General features: G+C 43.0%; 1 protein-coding gene across 2 annotated transcripts in view; it reads right to left on the bottom strand.

The window, feature by feature from the left end:
- The window catches only part of TEC (tec protein tyrosine kinase), a 105,597-nt gene extending 91,293 nt beyond the window's left edge, over positions 1-14,304 (bottom strand). The window contains exon 1 of one of the 2 annotated variants that reach the window (XM_004579115.2): positions 14,211-14,304. The gene's annotated coding sequence lies outside the window, so the exon portion shown is untranslated. Of the gene's footprint in view, positions 1-14,091; positions 14,182-14,210 lie in introns of those variants that run through there. The other variant, XM_058670133.1, reaches the window with a different exon arrangement.
- Positions 14,305-15,617: the final 1,313 nt, after the last annotated feature.

Genomic DNA, 15,617 nt, shown 5'->3' with positions numbered 1-15,617 from the left:
GTGTCAGAACTGAATCTCCACAGTTGCTGAGGCCTGTGCAGTGGACAGCATGCCCAGAAGCTCATGGGAAACATGACAACCAGTTCATTGAGGCCTGCAGAGGACATCTAGTGCCATGGCGGGCAGAACAAATTGGACAGCTCTCTTGGACAATTATCTGGGAGAATCGAGACACTATGGTGGACCCATGTCAGCCAATGGACCTTGGAAGGATTTCCTCAACCTTGGAGCAACAAAATCAACAGCATCTCAGAACTATCAAAACCATTTAAGCAATATCCTCATCCTTGGAACATGCTCCACTTCAGGGAACCTGGGATGACATAGGGTAACCTTCCTCCGTTGCTGGGGATTGATGCAGTTGGGTTGCTGGGAGTGGCCTTCACCCCTTCTCTCTCCACTTTCCCCAGATACCAGAAGAAAGGAGATTGGAAGCAGTTGTCTCATCCACTTCCCCCATTTCTTGATCCTTCCTATGCTAATTGGTGGTCCACATGGACATGCATCCCTCTAAACTATGTAAACATCATAAAAAATAAAATGAATTTTGTTATTTAAAAAAAAAAAACTATTGTTTGGTAGAATTACATTCCACACTATCACTGTGTTGAAAAGATAATGTATGGTATTGGTCCTGAGTTGTTTCTAACATCTCACTAATAATGTTATATGATAAGATGGTAAAATTATATTGTTCTTATATATTGAGTTGCATAAAATGTATTATTAAGATAATTTCACCTATTTTTTTCTTTTTCAATGCAGTTACTGGAAAGTTCTAAATGACATATAAGGCTCACAGAAAATTTCAATGGTACTGCAATGAAAATATTTTATGATCTGGAGGAGTTTAGGATGATACCAGAGGAACTGATGCCTTCAGTTGTGCTTGCAACAGACATTTATGTTTCCTTCTAGCTTGTCCAACTCTGTTTTCCAGAAGATATTAGTGAGAAGAGCTTATGAGAGCTCACCAAGGAGAGCTTGGGACGCTTCCCTGTTCTAGACTCCTGGCCCAACACTTAATAACTCTTACAGAATTTCATGATCTTTGCCTGTAAAATGCTAGAGATAATTCTACCTCATAGGACTGTCTGAACAATTGCCTGAACAATGGAACCTGGTGTATCACAAATGCCCAGTAAACATCTGGCAGGTGCATTCCTGGGTGACTAAAGGAGGTCTAAATGAACAGTTTCTGTTGCACTATTCAGTTTGGCACAGTGAAAAAGCGGTGCATATGTCCACATGTCTTTTCTTTTAGCTTTCTAGACTGAAGGGTTGGTTGGGAGTATTTTACTCAGTCTTTCATGCCACTAATATAGTTACGTGCCATCTCTAAGTTCATTATGATGAAAACTAAACTACTTCGGATGCTGAAACACCATGAAAACAAGTAAGGTGGTGTTTCTGAATGTTTTGTGATAATAACTAAGAACAAGTCAGCATTTTTGTGCTGTGTCAAATACTGAGTGAATGTTTTTAGTTAAGAGTTTACAATATTTCAGCTATCCTCTACATTTCCAGTATTTAAATCACTGACTGGCACCTAGTACTATCAATTAAATGTATCTGAATGAAAAAAAAGAGTTTACAATAATATCTGAAACTTCCTTCAGCAAAAAACTGGAATGTACATCTGCATGCACAAATGGACTCATTTTACCCAAATGTATTCTCTACCACTTCCCTGCCATTTTGCATACAGTGAGATAAACAGTCTTCCTTTCAGTAGACCAAAAGACTCATATTGACAGTGAACTTGAAATTTACTGTGTACTTCCTCTTCTATGTCATGTTTTAAGTCATAATAATAGTCTAGCTCAATCACATCCCAAGAAATGTCCAGCTGTGTCTGATCTTTGTCCTATCTCAAGTCCTGATTTTTGAAAATATTTCTCTCAGTCTCCAACTGATTCAATATATATTGAGTTGTCTTTGTGTGAACTTTTTCCGTTCTCACTTTAAAAATCACAGTTTAGGAACCAGCACTGCAACAGAGCAAGTAAAACCACGGCCTGCAGCACTGGCATCCCATATGGGCACAAGTTCTAGCCCAGCCATTCCACTTCTAATCCAGCTCTCTGCTCATGTGCCTGGGAAAGCAGCAGAGGATGGCCCAAGTGCTTGGGTTCCTAAACCCACAGGGGAAGAAACACACATGAAGCTCCTGGTCCCTGCCTTCAGTTTGGCCATTGTGACCATTTGAGGAGTGAACTACTGGATGGAAGATTTCACTCTTGATCTCTGTCTATTTGTTCTCTCTCTCTCTCTCTCTCTCTCTCTCTCTCTCTCTCTCTCTCTTTCTCTCTCTCTGCCTCTGCATCTCTGTCACTCCACCTTTGAAATAAATAAACCTCTAAAAAAGAAAAATCATGGGCCAGGCACTATAGCTTAACGGCTAAAGTCCTCACCTTGAATATTCCAGGATCCCACATGGTTGCTGGTTCTAATCCCAGCAGCCCTACTTCCCATCCAGCTCCCTGCCTGTGTCCTGGGAAAGCAGTCGAGGACGGCCCAAAGCCTTGGGATCCTGCACCTGCATGGGAGACCTGGAAGAGCTCCTGGTTCCTGGCTCCTGGCTTTGGATTGGCTCAGCTCCAGCCGTTGCGGCCGCTTGGGAAGTGAACCCTGGATGGAAGATTTTCCTCTCTGTATATCTGCCCTTCCAATAAAAATAAATTCATATTTTTAAAAAGTTTAAAAAAATCAAAAATCACAGTTTATCCTTAGCTTCCCTTATTTAATATTCCTTAAGAACGTTAAAACATTTGTCAAACATGCATCCCCCTTACAAAGTAGTCTAGCCCCCAAAAATGTTATATCTGCTTCAAATAGTATGTTTATTTTCCCGACAATACACTCAAGCATAATTTATATTAAATCCCATTTATTCCTCAAAGTCTAGGAAAGATTCCATAGACACTACATTAAATTTACCCTCTGATTCTTGGCAAGTCCTTATCCTCCATGAGGCTCACTTATCTCATCTGTAAAGCGGGCTTAATAGAGAGGCCCTTTATCCAGTAGAACAAGCCATCTCATTATTCATGAAGGTACGCAAAACACTCTCAGCAAAGCTCAAAGTCCTTTACAAGCATGAGGCCATCAGTCTTTCTGAAGTGGACTGTTAATGACAAGTCACTATGCTTTGTTTTATAGATGGAACACCTGAAACATGGGAACATAAGTGTAGCTAATAGCTGACTGAGGATGTAACTGAGGCTTTCAACATCAAAACACAAAATCCAGAAAGATATCTAGGAAACAATCTTAACAGGAATTCAGTCTGTTTTACTTCTATACCAAGAAACTACACTGATGCAAAAATCTTTAATTTTACTGGTTGTCCTACACACCTTACTGCACCTACTTCATTATACAGTCAAGGAATGGGGAAGTGGGCAGGAGGGTTTAAGTTTCCCAATGCCTTCCCAGCTCACAGGAAGGTTCATAAACCCCACACCAGGTAGGGAAGTCAAATATAGTTTCAGTTGCCATAAAAGCAACCTCTTTACATTGTTACTGATACTGGGAAGCTTTTCCTACCAGACACCCAATAAAATGAAATGAGGCTATGGCCTTTACCAACAGGAACATAGACTTGTAAATGCACTTGACAGGTTCTTTCAACTTTATTATTTGACCTATATATAACTTGTTATATGACTAGCCAAACCTTCTACCATCACTTACAAAAGATAGATAGAACTGATCTAAAAGTTAAAAGAAAAAAAAAAGATAACAGACACTAATAAATGGCTTTTTATTGCTAGTGAGCCTTTAAAATAATTATTTATGTCATTCTGACACTGATTAAAAGTTAATAATCCTTAAGCCAGAATGGTATTTTAAGAACTATTTTCCCACAGAAAAAATCCTCAAAAGGCAGGGAGGGGGAAGTATTACAACACTACTAACAACCAAAAAAGGAAATGCAGGGACCAATCCAAATCTCAATTGTCAGTGGCTCAAAATATCACTAGATAGTACCTTGACATACTATCAGCTAGTTACTAAAATTGATAATCACTTCTACAAGAAAATACCTATACAAACATGAAATAATGTTACTCAAAGAGCATTAAGCATGAGCTAGTTACAACGTCATAAAGTAATTGCATGTATATAAATAAAGCTTACAAAATTTCAATTCACATAAATGGTTGCACATAATGCTCCTTGGGTTAATTATTTTCTAGAAATAAACTAAAGACTTTTGAAATTAAACGCTGAGACAGATGACGGAGAAAGCTTACCAAGACTCTTCCCAGGGTTGGGGTCATTTTCATTTCTCCTTTGAAAGTTTCAGTATTGCTTACATTTTTAATAATGAATATATAAAACAACAAACAACGGCAACTTCATTTTTAGATGATAGTGAATCCAAGGAACATAGACAGCTTTTAGATCCCTCAATCTAAGGGAAATAAATGATGTGTCAAGACCTCCGAGTCCAATATACAACCTGAGAACTCTCATCAATGCTTCTCTCACTGGTTTAACTTCAGTGTCTTCAAAAGTTCAAGGAAAATGTAATTAAGACATCAGTTTGGTGCAAGTACTTTAGAAATCCATGCAAATAAGGGATCTTCAAAACATTCATTAAAATTTAGTATTATGAAAAATCTATGCATACATTTCAAACATGTTTGCACCAGAATAAATTTATTAACTCCACTTATTCAACCTCTTTTTTAAGTTTTGATTTTACTTGGAAGGCACAGACACAGACACAGATCTTCCCATTAACTGATTTGGTTCCCAAACACCTACAACAGCCAGAATCCCAGAATGCCAGCCATGTTTCCCATGTGGTGGCAGTGACCAAGCACTAAAGCCATCACCTACTGCCCCACAGGGTGCACATTAGCAGGCAACTGGATCAAAAGTGAAGAAGCCAGGACTTGAACCAGTCACAGCAATATAAGATACAAGCGTTCCAAGCATCATCTTAACAACGGGGCCAAATGCCTGCCCCTCCCAGGGACTTTTGAAGTACTCTCATACATGACAAAGAAAGTGACATGCATTAAAATAAATGTGAAAAAATGTGTACCTAAATTTGCATATCTTTTAGCACTCATAACCCAGTTAAATAGTATTTGCTTCTCTGCATGGTTAGATGATACAGTATGTTTTGTAAAAGATGTATTTACAGAGAGAAGAGACAGAGAAGGATCCACCCACTAGGTCATTCCTCAAGTGGCCACAATGGCTGAAGCTGAGCTGATTCAAAGCCAGGAGCCAGGAACCTCCTCTAGGTCTCCCATGCGGGTGGGGATCCAAGGCTTTCCTTGGAGGAGGATTAGCCAATGGAGCCAGGTCCATGATCAAGTATTTTTATCACCCAAAGCAGAAAACAGAAACCAACTGCCTTCTATGAAACAAAATAACACTAATGGTGAAACAAACTTGACTGCATATTTAAATCATCTTGGCAGATAAGTGAACCTTGAAATCATACCTTTGTAGGAGAAAAAAAAGCCACAGTTTCATTTTTGAAGCAACCATGTGGAGATTCCAAACCTTGTGGTTGAAACAGTACTGAGGAATATATGAAGGCATACGAGGCCCCAAGGCAGCAGCAGAAACAGAAAAAATATTGCTGGAATCCCATGCAGGATTAAAAGAAAAAAGATAAATGTTCTTCCTACTAAATCAGGCTAGAATTTTTGCAAAACCGAAAACCAAAGGGAATAAGATATTTTACAGAATTTTACACAGACATTTCATACAGAATAGAACAATTTAACATGAGTCTCTTTGATAGTCTGCAACTAAGCATTTTAAAAGTTTTAAACTTGTTAAATAAATGAAATACAGTTACAAAAGATGCATATATTACTAAGATCCAAATAAAAGTCTTCCTCCTTTAGAAATGTAGCACTCATCAGACAAGTTACTTTTCTCTGCCTTATTCAAAAGCCACTCTTGTTGGCTTTAAAAACCAAGACAAATGCAACACTACACCAAGAAGAGCTACATGGATGCAAAATGACCACCGCAATAATATGGCTGTCCTTCCCAGAATGGTTTCAATGAGGAATATTTCTAAGTAATATGAGAAATTATAAACTTCGAAAGACTTAACTGAATGCTCTGCATTGTTTGTATAGCCGAAGTGAAGTGAAAGTTTAATCAAGTCATTAGTGATTGCTAGATAAAATTTGAATAATCATGACCAAATACATTCTTTCCTTACTAAAGTGTCCAAAATTATCTAGTATCAAAATTATCTGTTTTCTTAACTGCAAAGTGTCCAAAATTCATTCAGTTCATCAATCAAGTATTTACTTATTTGGGAAACTTCACTTTCTGGTTGGAAAGCCAAAAAATATTAATAACAACTTAGGTTAAACACACACACACACTTGGGGTTAGCACTGTGGCAAGCCAGCAAAGTTGCTGCTTATAATGCCAGCATCCCATATTGGTGTTGGTTTAATCCAGTTCACTGCTAATGTACCTAGGAAAGCAACAGAAGATGGCCCGAGTTCTTAGGCCCCTGCACCCATGTGGCAGATGTGAAAGACGTTCCTGGCTCTCAGCTTTGATCTAACACCACCCTAAGTGTTATGACCATTTAGGGAGTGAACTAATGGGTGGAAAATTATCTCTCTCTCTAACTTTGTCTTTCAAATAAATTAAATAAACCTTGAAAAAAAAACTACCATATCACATGTGGGTGTCTGGCACAGCAGTTAAGAAACCATTCGGAATACTTGCACCTGAGTTTACTTCCTAGCTCTGCTTGCACCTCCAGCTTCCTGCTGATGCACAGCTCTGAAGCAGTGGGTAATGGTTCAGCTAGTTAGCCCTTTCATCCATGTGCGAAACCTGGGTAAGTCCCCAGCTTCTGTCAGCCTGGCCTAGCCTTAGCTTTTTCACACATTTGGGCACTGAACCAGCGAGTAGGAGATCTTTCTGTGTTTGCCTCTGTCTCTGTATCTCTCTCTTTCAAATAAGAAAAAAAAATAGCTCAAGTCCCCACACCTGCCAGTACACACAGGCAGGCGCCAGGCTGGAAGTAGGCCTGGGGACCTCAAGCTGGCATGCCATGGTTCCTAGGTCCTGCGCCAGTAGCTTTGGGTCTAGACAAGTAGCTCATGCTCTCGTATTCTGCTTGCCTCAGACACATCAGCATCTCTGATCTCAGGGACCAGACCTCATGGGTATATGGCCTACCCTCAACGCACACATTACATGTTGAGATACCACTGATGTTGATGCCAGTGCAAAGGAAAGGACCACACCTAGCTGCGCACAAAGCCAAGTCTACCTATGCCTAAGAACCAAGTGAAAAGCTCAAATACCTCTCCAAAAGTCAAAAACAATCCAAGAACTCCTAAGAGGAATGTAGACCAGGCCAGAGACACAGCCACTGGCACTGAGTGGAAATTCTTTGGCTCATGAGATGGACCCACTGGATGAGACAGGGACAGATTTTCAAACCCAGGATAAGCAAGGACTAACCATCAGGAAGTATGTACAGAAGATGCGAGGAATCTACATCCTTCAGCAACCCTTAAGATTAACAGTCAGAATGCTTGGAAGTAGGTAACAGTCATGGATGGACCACCTTGTGAGGACCTTAAAAAGCACTATCTTGCAATGGGATGATGGACAGTCTGACATTCTCTGTACCAGCAATGTTGGGGAACCCTTAAATAGCAGACTGACAGAACTGTAACTCTTTTTTTTTTTAAGATTTATTTATTTTTATTACAAAGTCAGACAAACAGAGAGGAGGAGAGACAGAGAGGAAGATCTTCCATCCAATGATTCACTCCTCAAGTGAGCACAACGGCCGGTGCTGAGCCAATCCGAAGCCGGAAACCAGGAACCTCTTCCAGGTCTCCCACGTGGGTGCAGGGTCCCAAGGCTTTGGGCCGTCCTCAACTGCTTTCCCAGGCCACAAGCAGGGAGCTAGTTGGGAAGTGGGGCTGCTGGGATTAGAACTGGCACCCATCTGTGATCCCGCGGTGTTCAAGGTGAGGACTTTAGCCGCTAGGCCACGCCGCCGGGCCCAGAACTGTAACTCCTTATGAAAGAATGTACTGTTGTGACAATATGGAAAAAATCAGTTGGGGGGGTAGGAATCGGGGGAGGGGAATCCCAGACTATATAGAATTGAACGATAAAATTCAAAATTAAAACTTTAATTAAGATTAGATTTTTTAAAAAGATTAACGGTCAGAAATCTCTGAGGGGTGAATGAAATAGGACAGCTAGGTAGCAAGCTCAGGGTCAGGAACTGGAAGCCACATCTTCCCACCCTATGAAATCCCATTTCCCTACCAAATGATACCTTCCCCAAGATGTACTCCCCCTCATCTGGGTTCTGGAGGTAATATCACATAGTCACTTCCATACTCACGTTCAAAATAATACTGGCAAACAGGAAAGGATGTTCTCTATCTTTCCGCAAACATAGGATGTAAGGGAGAAAGACTTCCCTCTCTCCCACCTGCCCCCGACCCAGTCTACCAGAAAACATGGCCCAAGTATACCTGTGATTTCCTCACCTTAAAAAAAAAAAAATTCATACAAACCAAATAAATAAAAATGAATATCTAAAACTTCAATAAAATAGAAATAATTCAAAGGCCCTTTTTGAGAAAGGCAAGAAGCATGAAGAAACACTAGGAGGAATGAACTCAGCAGGGGCTCCCAAACCAGCCCGGGTTGTGTACCGAGTAGTACCTAGCAGCAGCACATGCTGATTAAGCCTTTCTAAGTACTTCTCCTTCCCTACTACCTTGTGAGATAGTCACTACTGCACCTCCTCCACGGTAGCAATGACCAGCCCAGGGATTTTCCACACTTCCAGCACACAGCCACTATCATGAGAGAACAAAGCTTTGCTTTTGCTGCAGGTAAGACACTTCAGGAACAATACTCTTTAACTTCAGTGGAAGCTGACTCTTATCATGTCTCTCTGTGCAACTACAAAGCATGCTGGTGTAGTAAAGTTGCTGGGAGAAAATACTAGAAGGTCAGGTTGCATTAAAGAAGCCTGAGGAATGACTCAACTGGGAAAACAGGACTGGGAAAGTTGTGATCACCAGTGAGAAGCAGAGTGAACCAGTCACCTCTGCTTGGTCCAGCCCAAAACAGGAACTTGCTACACATTCCAAGAAGGGCACAAGCTCGAAAACGGGAAGGGGGTGTTGCTGCTGGGAAGGCAGCACATGGTAAAGCATCCCCCAGGAGGAAATAATGATAAACTTCACCAAGGCAAAAACGGCACCAATCATATTTGGCCCAGTTTTCCTGAAAGGTAAGGCTTTCTGAGATTAACAAGACAAAATGAGTCTTTCTGGATGCAGTAACCACAAGAAATAGCAAAAAGAGCTGACTGCACAAGGGGCGAGCTACACACCTAAAGCAAGTCAGGGTTACAGATAGGGTCTGCTTCCCACAATAACCGTGACCAGCTAAACATGATGTGGAGAGTGGTATAAGAAAGAACATGAGGTTCCATGTAAGGATAAGCCCGGGCTGACTGCAAAATGTTTACTGTGGGTAAAGACAGGCAGAATGACTATACACTGCCATAACCAAACAATATTGGTCTCTGGAAGGAGGTTGATTAAGAAATCCATCTCTGTGGAGTCAACATTTGGCCTAGTGGTTAAGAATTTAGCTGAAGAAGCATGCATCCCATGTCAGAGTGCCTGGGTTTTAGTCCTGGCCTGGCTCCTGAGTGCTGCTAACATATATCCCAGGAGGCGGTAGTCAATGGTTCAAGTACTTGGGTCCCTGACTCCTCCTAAGTGACAGACCGAGACTGAGTTACTGGCTTCCAGGTTCAACCTGGCCAGCCTCAGAATTTATGGGTGTTTAGGAAGTAAACCCACATATGAGAGACATTCAATCTCTTTCTCTCTCTCTCTAGCAAACACATACATAATTTTAAAGAAACCTATTCTAAACATCAATGACAAAGTGAACAAAAATGTCTACTTTTTATTTCCACTGAAAATCCAATAAAATAACAGTAAACAAATATTTTTCATGAAGGTATAAATAAGCAAGGCTGGAGAGAACGAATGACAGGAAAGACAATGGCAAAAACATCTAGGAAATCAAAACACAATTCAATTTACACCACAGAAATCTCCAAAAAGCTAAAGAATTAAAGACAATTGGGCTCTGTGAGGAGAGGTATGAGCTAAAAATAAAGGCTTTTTAAAAGTTAGATCTCCTAGATAAACTTCAGCTACTCTGAGCAGTTACATGGCTACCACTTCTCTACCCAGGCAAAAATAAAACAAAACAAAACCCTAGTATTTCCTTCCCTGTCCCATACCCTCTAATGGCTCTGTAGCTTAGTTCAATTAATTCACTAAATAATATCCTGGAGGAGAGAGGTAAACATCTATACACTACCTGCCAAGACTTCCAGCTCTACTACACAAAGCAGGTGGCTAAGCCTAATGGATAAGAACTGATCCCCAGCAAGGTACAGCATCATGAAGCTTCAGGATTATGGATACAGTGAATAAAATCTCACAAACTTTAAGAGAGGAGCCAACAGGTTAGTACACACAGGACACAAGGAAAATTTCAGGATCTGAACAGTTTTGAATATCTCAACAGCCTCATCAGAAGCTAGAAGGCCTTCAAAGTATCCATCTAGAACTCTACACTCAGCAATCAATCATCTGAAAGAGAAAGATCAATATTTTCAGGCATGACTGGTCTCAAAACAAGAGATCTTTCATGCCCATTTTCCAGAAACTCCTTAATATGCTCAATCAAAACAGAGGGAATTACAAGTGCCAGGAATGATGCAATACAGGAGAAAGATGCTGACAAGGACCCTGAGTTCTTATGTAGAAGACAACCAGTACAGGAAATAGCAATCTAGAAGGCTTAGGAAGAGCCTCTTGAAGAAAAAGAAATTGACAGAAGACCTGATACATATGAACGAATATTTCAAAAACTGACCAAGAGTTGCAGACTGAATCAACAACGTATGTAAAATGAACAAAGCCATTATTAACTGCAAAGAAAATGAAAACATGTACTTGGCTTACGTGTTTTTCTTAACCTATTAATCGATACGCTGTAACTACTGCAAGGACAGGAAAATACAGAAGCTGTGTTTGTATTAGAGGGCTGGAGAGAAAAAGATAGCTAGCTTATCACCTTCCACAATGGGAAGTTAACAGATAATGTTTCAAACTGAAAATCTGAACAAGTATCAACTATCAACAATATATATCAAAGAATTTCAACTAGTATTTCTGGGAAGGAAAAGGCTAACTTGCTTTAACACCAAAGAATAACACATCAACTAACTCTCCACATATTTTTTTACACTCCTTTGCTTTTTCTTTGTACCCCTAAAAATAACTGAATCTTTAAAAATTTTATCCTTGCTTCCTCTAACCAAAACAAAAGGTAATTTTCCACAGCTAGGCCACAGTAACTATGGTCATCTGAGCTCTGAGCAGACAAATATGATAGGGAAGTCAATACTGATAATCCAATCTAAGGAAGGTTTGGATGGAGCAGAGCAGAAACAAAAAGACAAGCCCAGGTGGAACAAATAGGGAGCTGGAAGAAACTACTAGGCCCTCCCCTTTGTTCAACTGTTTCAAGAAAACTATTCTCACAGGGGCTGGCAGCTTGGGCTGCCACCTGCAATGGCAACATCTCAAATGGGCTCAGGTTCGTCTTACAGCTGCTTCACTTCTGATCCACCTCCATTCTAATGCGCCTGAGAGGACAGCAGAGGATGATACAAGCACTTGAGCCCTTTCACCCATCTCTCCCCGCTTTCTCAGGCACACTGACAGGGAGCTGCATCAGAAGCAGAGTAACCAAGTCTCCAATATGGGATGCCAGCGACAGGTGGCAGCTCAACCTTCAATACACACCACCAGCCCCAGTAAATATTTTAAAAATAAATATAAAAAGCTATTTTCATGGTATAATCACTTGGTATAGGATAATTTTACAATTTCCCATGGCCTGTTTTACTCCTTTCTAACAAACTCAAATGCTCAATTTATAACCTTACTCCATATAAGGCCACTTCCCTAGGCTCAACTTCAGTTAGTGCACTCTGTCTACTGCAGATTCAAAAAGACGAGAGCACAGTGAGCCTTCTGAAACAAGTGACACTGTCATCTGCAGGCACCAATGCAGCAAACATGAGGAGCCCCACTCCAGGCTGAGGATCAACATCCCTGCTCATCTGGGGCTTCTAGGAGAAGAAATGTGGGGAGCAGAGGGATGGAAGCCAAAGAGCTGGACGCACAGGAGCAGGAAGGAGAGCACCCACCTGGTCCACCAGGAGGAACCTGCAGGCAGGGGTGTGGCTGGAGGCACAGCCTGAAGAAAAGCAAGGAAGCCAGTCATCAGAGCCCAAGCCTAAAAGTGGGCCAGCCACTGACCACACCCCTCCAACCTTCTTGTTAAGCGTCACCTCGAGGGAGCAAGGGCTCGGAGCTTTGCCGTGGATGATAAAACACTGCCAGCTGTTCAGAAAAACACAACTGCCTTAACACAGAGTGAAGTAGGGAAACAGATTCAAACACCCAAGACCATACGTGAATAATCTGCATTCTTTCTATTTGGGGGAAAATGTGACAAGTCGCATTTATAGGCCTATGTGAAGCAAAGGTATTATCAACTAGAGGACAGTGCTGATTTGCATGTGTTTATAGCAACTTACCCTCCTGACACAGCTCCACACACCAAAACACACACACACCATTGCGGAAAGAACCAAGCTCATTAACACCACGCACTACAGTATGCATCCTGGAGTGGCAAGAGGAATAATATACTGATCACATGTAGTATGGGGGAAAATCGCTTTCATAAACACTGAGAATGTAACTAAGCTAAAAAATATTTTCAAATGCATAATGTGAAAACCATCCATGTTTCTCTTTTCTCCATATATATGTTATGGTATTCCATATTACAAGTGATATTTGCCAAACAACAAACTAAAAATCTCACAAACTACTTTGCTAAATGGCAAAATATATGTGGGAGACCAGCGGTTTGTTGGGTTTTGTTTTTCAGCATTTTTTTCTCTTCCTTTCTCCCCAGCAATCATCTGCAAGAGAGTAAACCATCATAATTTCCTATGAGGAAGATGGACACTCACTGGAAAAACACAGGGCATATGCACAAAATCTATAACTGTTTGGGCAGCTTTCAAACCCACAGAGACTTAGCCATCCACTACACTGCTCTTCCAGGTTAGCACTGAGAGCAACACTTCTAAACAAATATGCCAGTTTCAGGAACCTGTAATATGGTGTTGGGAACCTCTAATACGGTGTTGGGGATTCCCTATGAGCTGCAATTGGAGTCCTGGCTGCTCCACTTTCAATCCAACTCCTTCCGAAAGGCAGCAGGACATGGCCCAAGTGTTTGGGCCCCTAAGCCCACCTGGGAGGCCAGACGAAAGCTCCCAGCTTTGGTCTGGCCCAGCGTCAACCATTGCAGCCTTCAGGAGAGTGAGCCAGCAGATGGAAGAACTCTCTCTCTCCCTCCTCCCCTTCTATCTCCATAACTCTTTCAAATAAATACATTTTTAAATGCTTTGCCACAATTTCAGTTTCCAAAGAAGGGCTACAGATGTGCTTGTTTGTGAACAAGCAACATGTCATGACAAAAAAAAAAAAAAACAAAAAACCAAGGGCAAAGTTAAGATCTGAAGAAAAATACACACCCCCAGCTCGACAGCCTAGTTTTTCCCCAAATATTGGCCGAGCCCCCATTTCCAAGATCCAAACACGATTTCCCCACCCCTCACCCTCCCGGAGCGGGGAGAGGGGGCTGTGACCTGATGACTGTGAACAAAGTGGATTCTGCCAACTTTTCTATCAAGACTGCGCGCTGGGGCAGAGCCGAGGAATCCACCGCGCCGCGCCCCCAGGATGGCGAACCCAACGCCGAACTTGCCGCGGGGGACCTGAGGGAGAAGGGGGCGGGTGCTCCTCTCGAGCAGTCGGCGTCGCAGCAGCGGCCGGGAAGGTGGCGCCTCGAAGGGCGCAGGTGTCTCACCTGGCAATGGGGAGCCTCCTCTCCCCGCGGCGCGGAGGCGACAAAAATTACCCCTGGTCTACGATGGTCAGTCTACAAGCGTTCGGAGGCCACCTCCCGGTCCTTACCCTTCCCCGCCAAGTGCCACCACGGTCCCGGAGCAGCCGCGGCCGCTCCCCCGACGCCCTTACCTCACGTGAGAGCGCCAGCTGTGGCGAACCGGGGACAGCGCGAGATCTGACGGAGGTGCGGGAGCCCCAGGCCCGACACCCGGCGCAGGCTCCGCCCCCGTCCCGCCACGCCCCCTCAGGCTCCGCCCTGCCTCGCTCACCACGCCGGGGCCCCGCCCCGCTCCGCCCCGGCGAGGCCCCGCCCTGCTGGGATTGGGAGTCTGGAGGCCTCCGTGGGTCAGAACCGCGTCAGCAGGTCCAACTCTCCTGAGGAGAACTGGGTCTGGGCCCAGGAGAGCCGCCCCGTCGGGGCTCCCCGGCTGGGAGAACCCCGAGCAGTGCCACCTGTAGGTGACTGGGAACCGTGTCAGAAATAGGAACCGCACCGCCCTCTTGGATTAGCTGAGAGCCAGGCCGGAGACACAGCGCAGTGGAGCGAAGCAACGACTTTTACCAAAAGAACATGTGGTTTTACTGTCAGACCTGAGGCAGCCGGGCGTGTCTGACACACGGAGAGGGGCCTGTAAGCTCTTGGTGGTTGACCCTTCTGTTTAACACTCGGTAACGTGTAGAAAACAGCTCTTCAGAGTAGGTAGCAGGCGCTGTTCTAGAACCTTTACATATATTAAATGTCCAAGAAGTACACCGTATCAGGATCTCCACGGACGAGGTGAAGCAGAGAGAAGTTAGACAGCTCTCCTAACGTCACTAGCCAAGCAGTTGAGAAGCTGGGCCTCCAACCCAGGACGGCCTCTGCCGTCTTGGCTCCTGGCCGCAGCTCTCCCGACGACATGCCAGGAACTGTTAGAACATGCGTGCGGGGAACAAGGCAAGGCTTTTATTGTGCTGTGGGGTGAAAGGCAATAAGAAATCAGTAAGTGAGGGGAAAATGAAACCATTTCGTGAGTAAGAAATGTCTTGACTAAAAAACAGGGAGATGGAAGGCTTGAGGCAGTTCCTGGAGGCTTTTGGGGGAGGTGGCAAGTGGAGCCCAGACCTAAGGAAAAGGATGTGTGAGAGAAAGAGAAAGAGCAAAAATTAAGGAGCGTGGGATGCCTTCATTCCCCAGGCACTCTCCTGGCTTCTAGTCCCGGTCCTGCACCCAATTCCAATTTCCTATTAATGCAGACCCTGGAAGGCAGCAGGTGGTGGCCCAAGCACTTGTTCCCTGCCACAATGTGGGAGAGATCTGGCTCAGCTTCAGCTATTGTAAGCATTTGGAGGATTGAACTATCAAATAGAAAATATCTATAGCTCCCTGCAAAATAAATATTTAAAAAAACAAAAAAGGCAACCAATCTGAAGGTGAAGTCCAGGGAATGGCAAGTTGCTCAAGTTTTCAAACTGTGTGCTTCTAAGGAAATTGAAGGCAGTGTCTTCCAAAGTATTTCTCCCTTAATTGCTATAATAACCACAGGAAGAAAGTCA

The sequence above is a fragment of the Ochotona princeps genome, chromosome 11 (genome assembly GCF_030435755.1).
Source record: "Ochotona princeps isolate mOchPri1 chromosome 11, mOchPri1.hap1, whole genome shotgun sequence".
Classification (NCBI taxonomy): domain Eukaryota; kingdom Metazoa; phylum Chordata; class Mammalia; order Lagomorpha; family Ochotonidae; genus Ochotona; species Ochotona princeps.
Note: the sequence above shows the minus strand (reverse complement) of the source record. Positions and strands in the feature narration are given on the sequence as shown.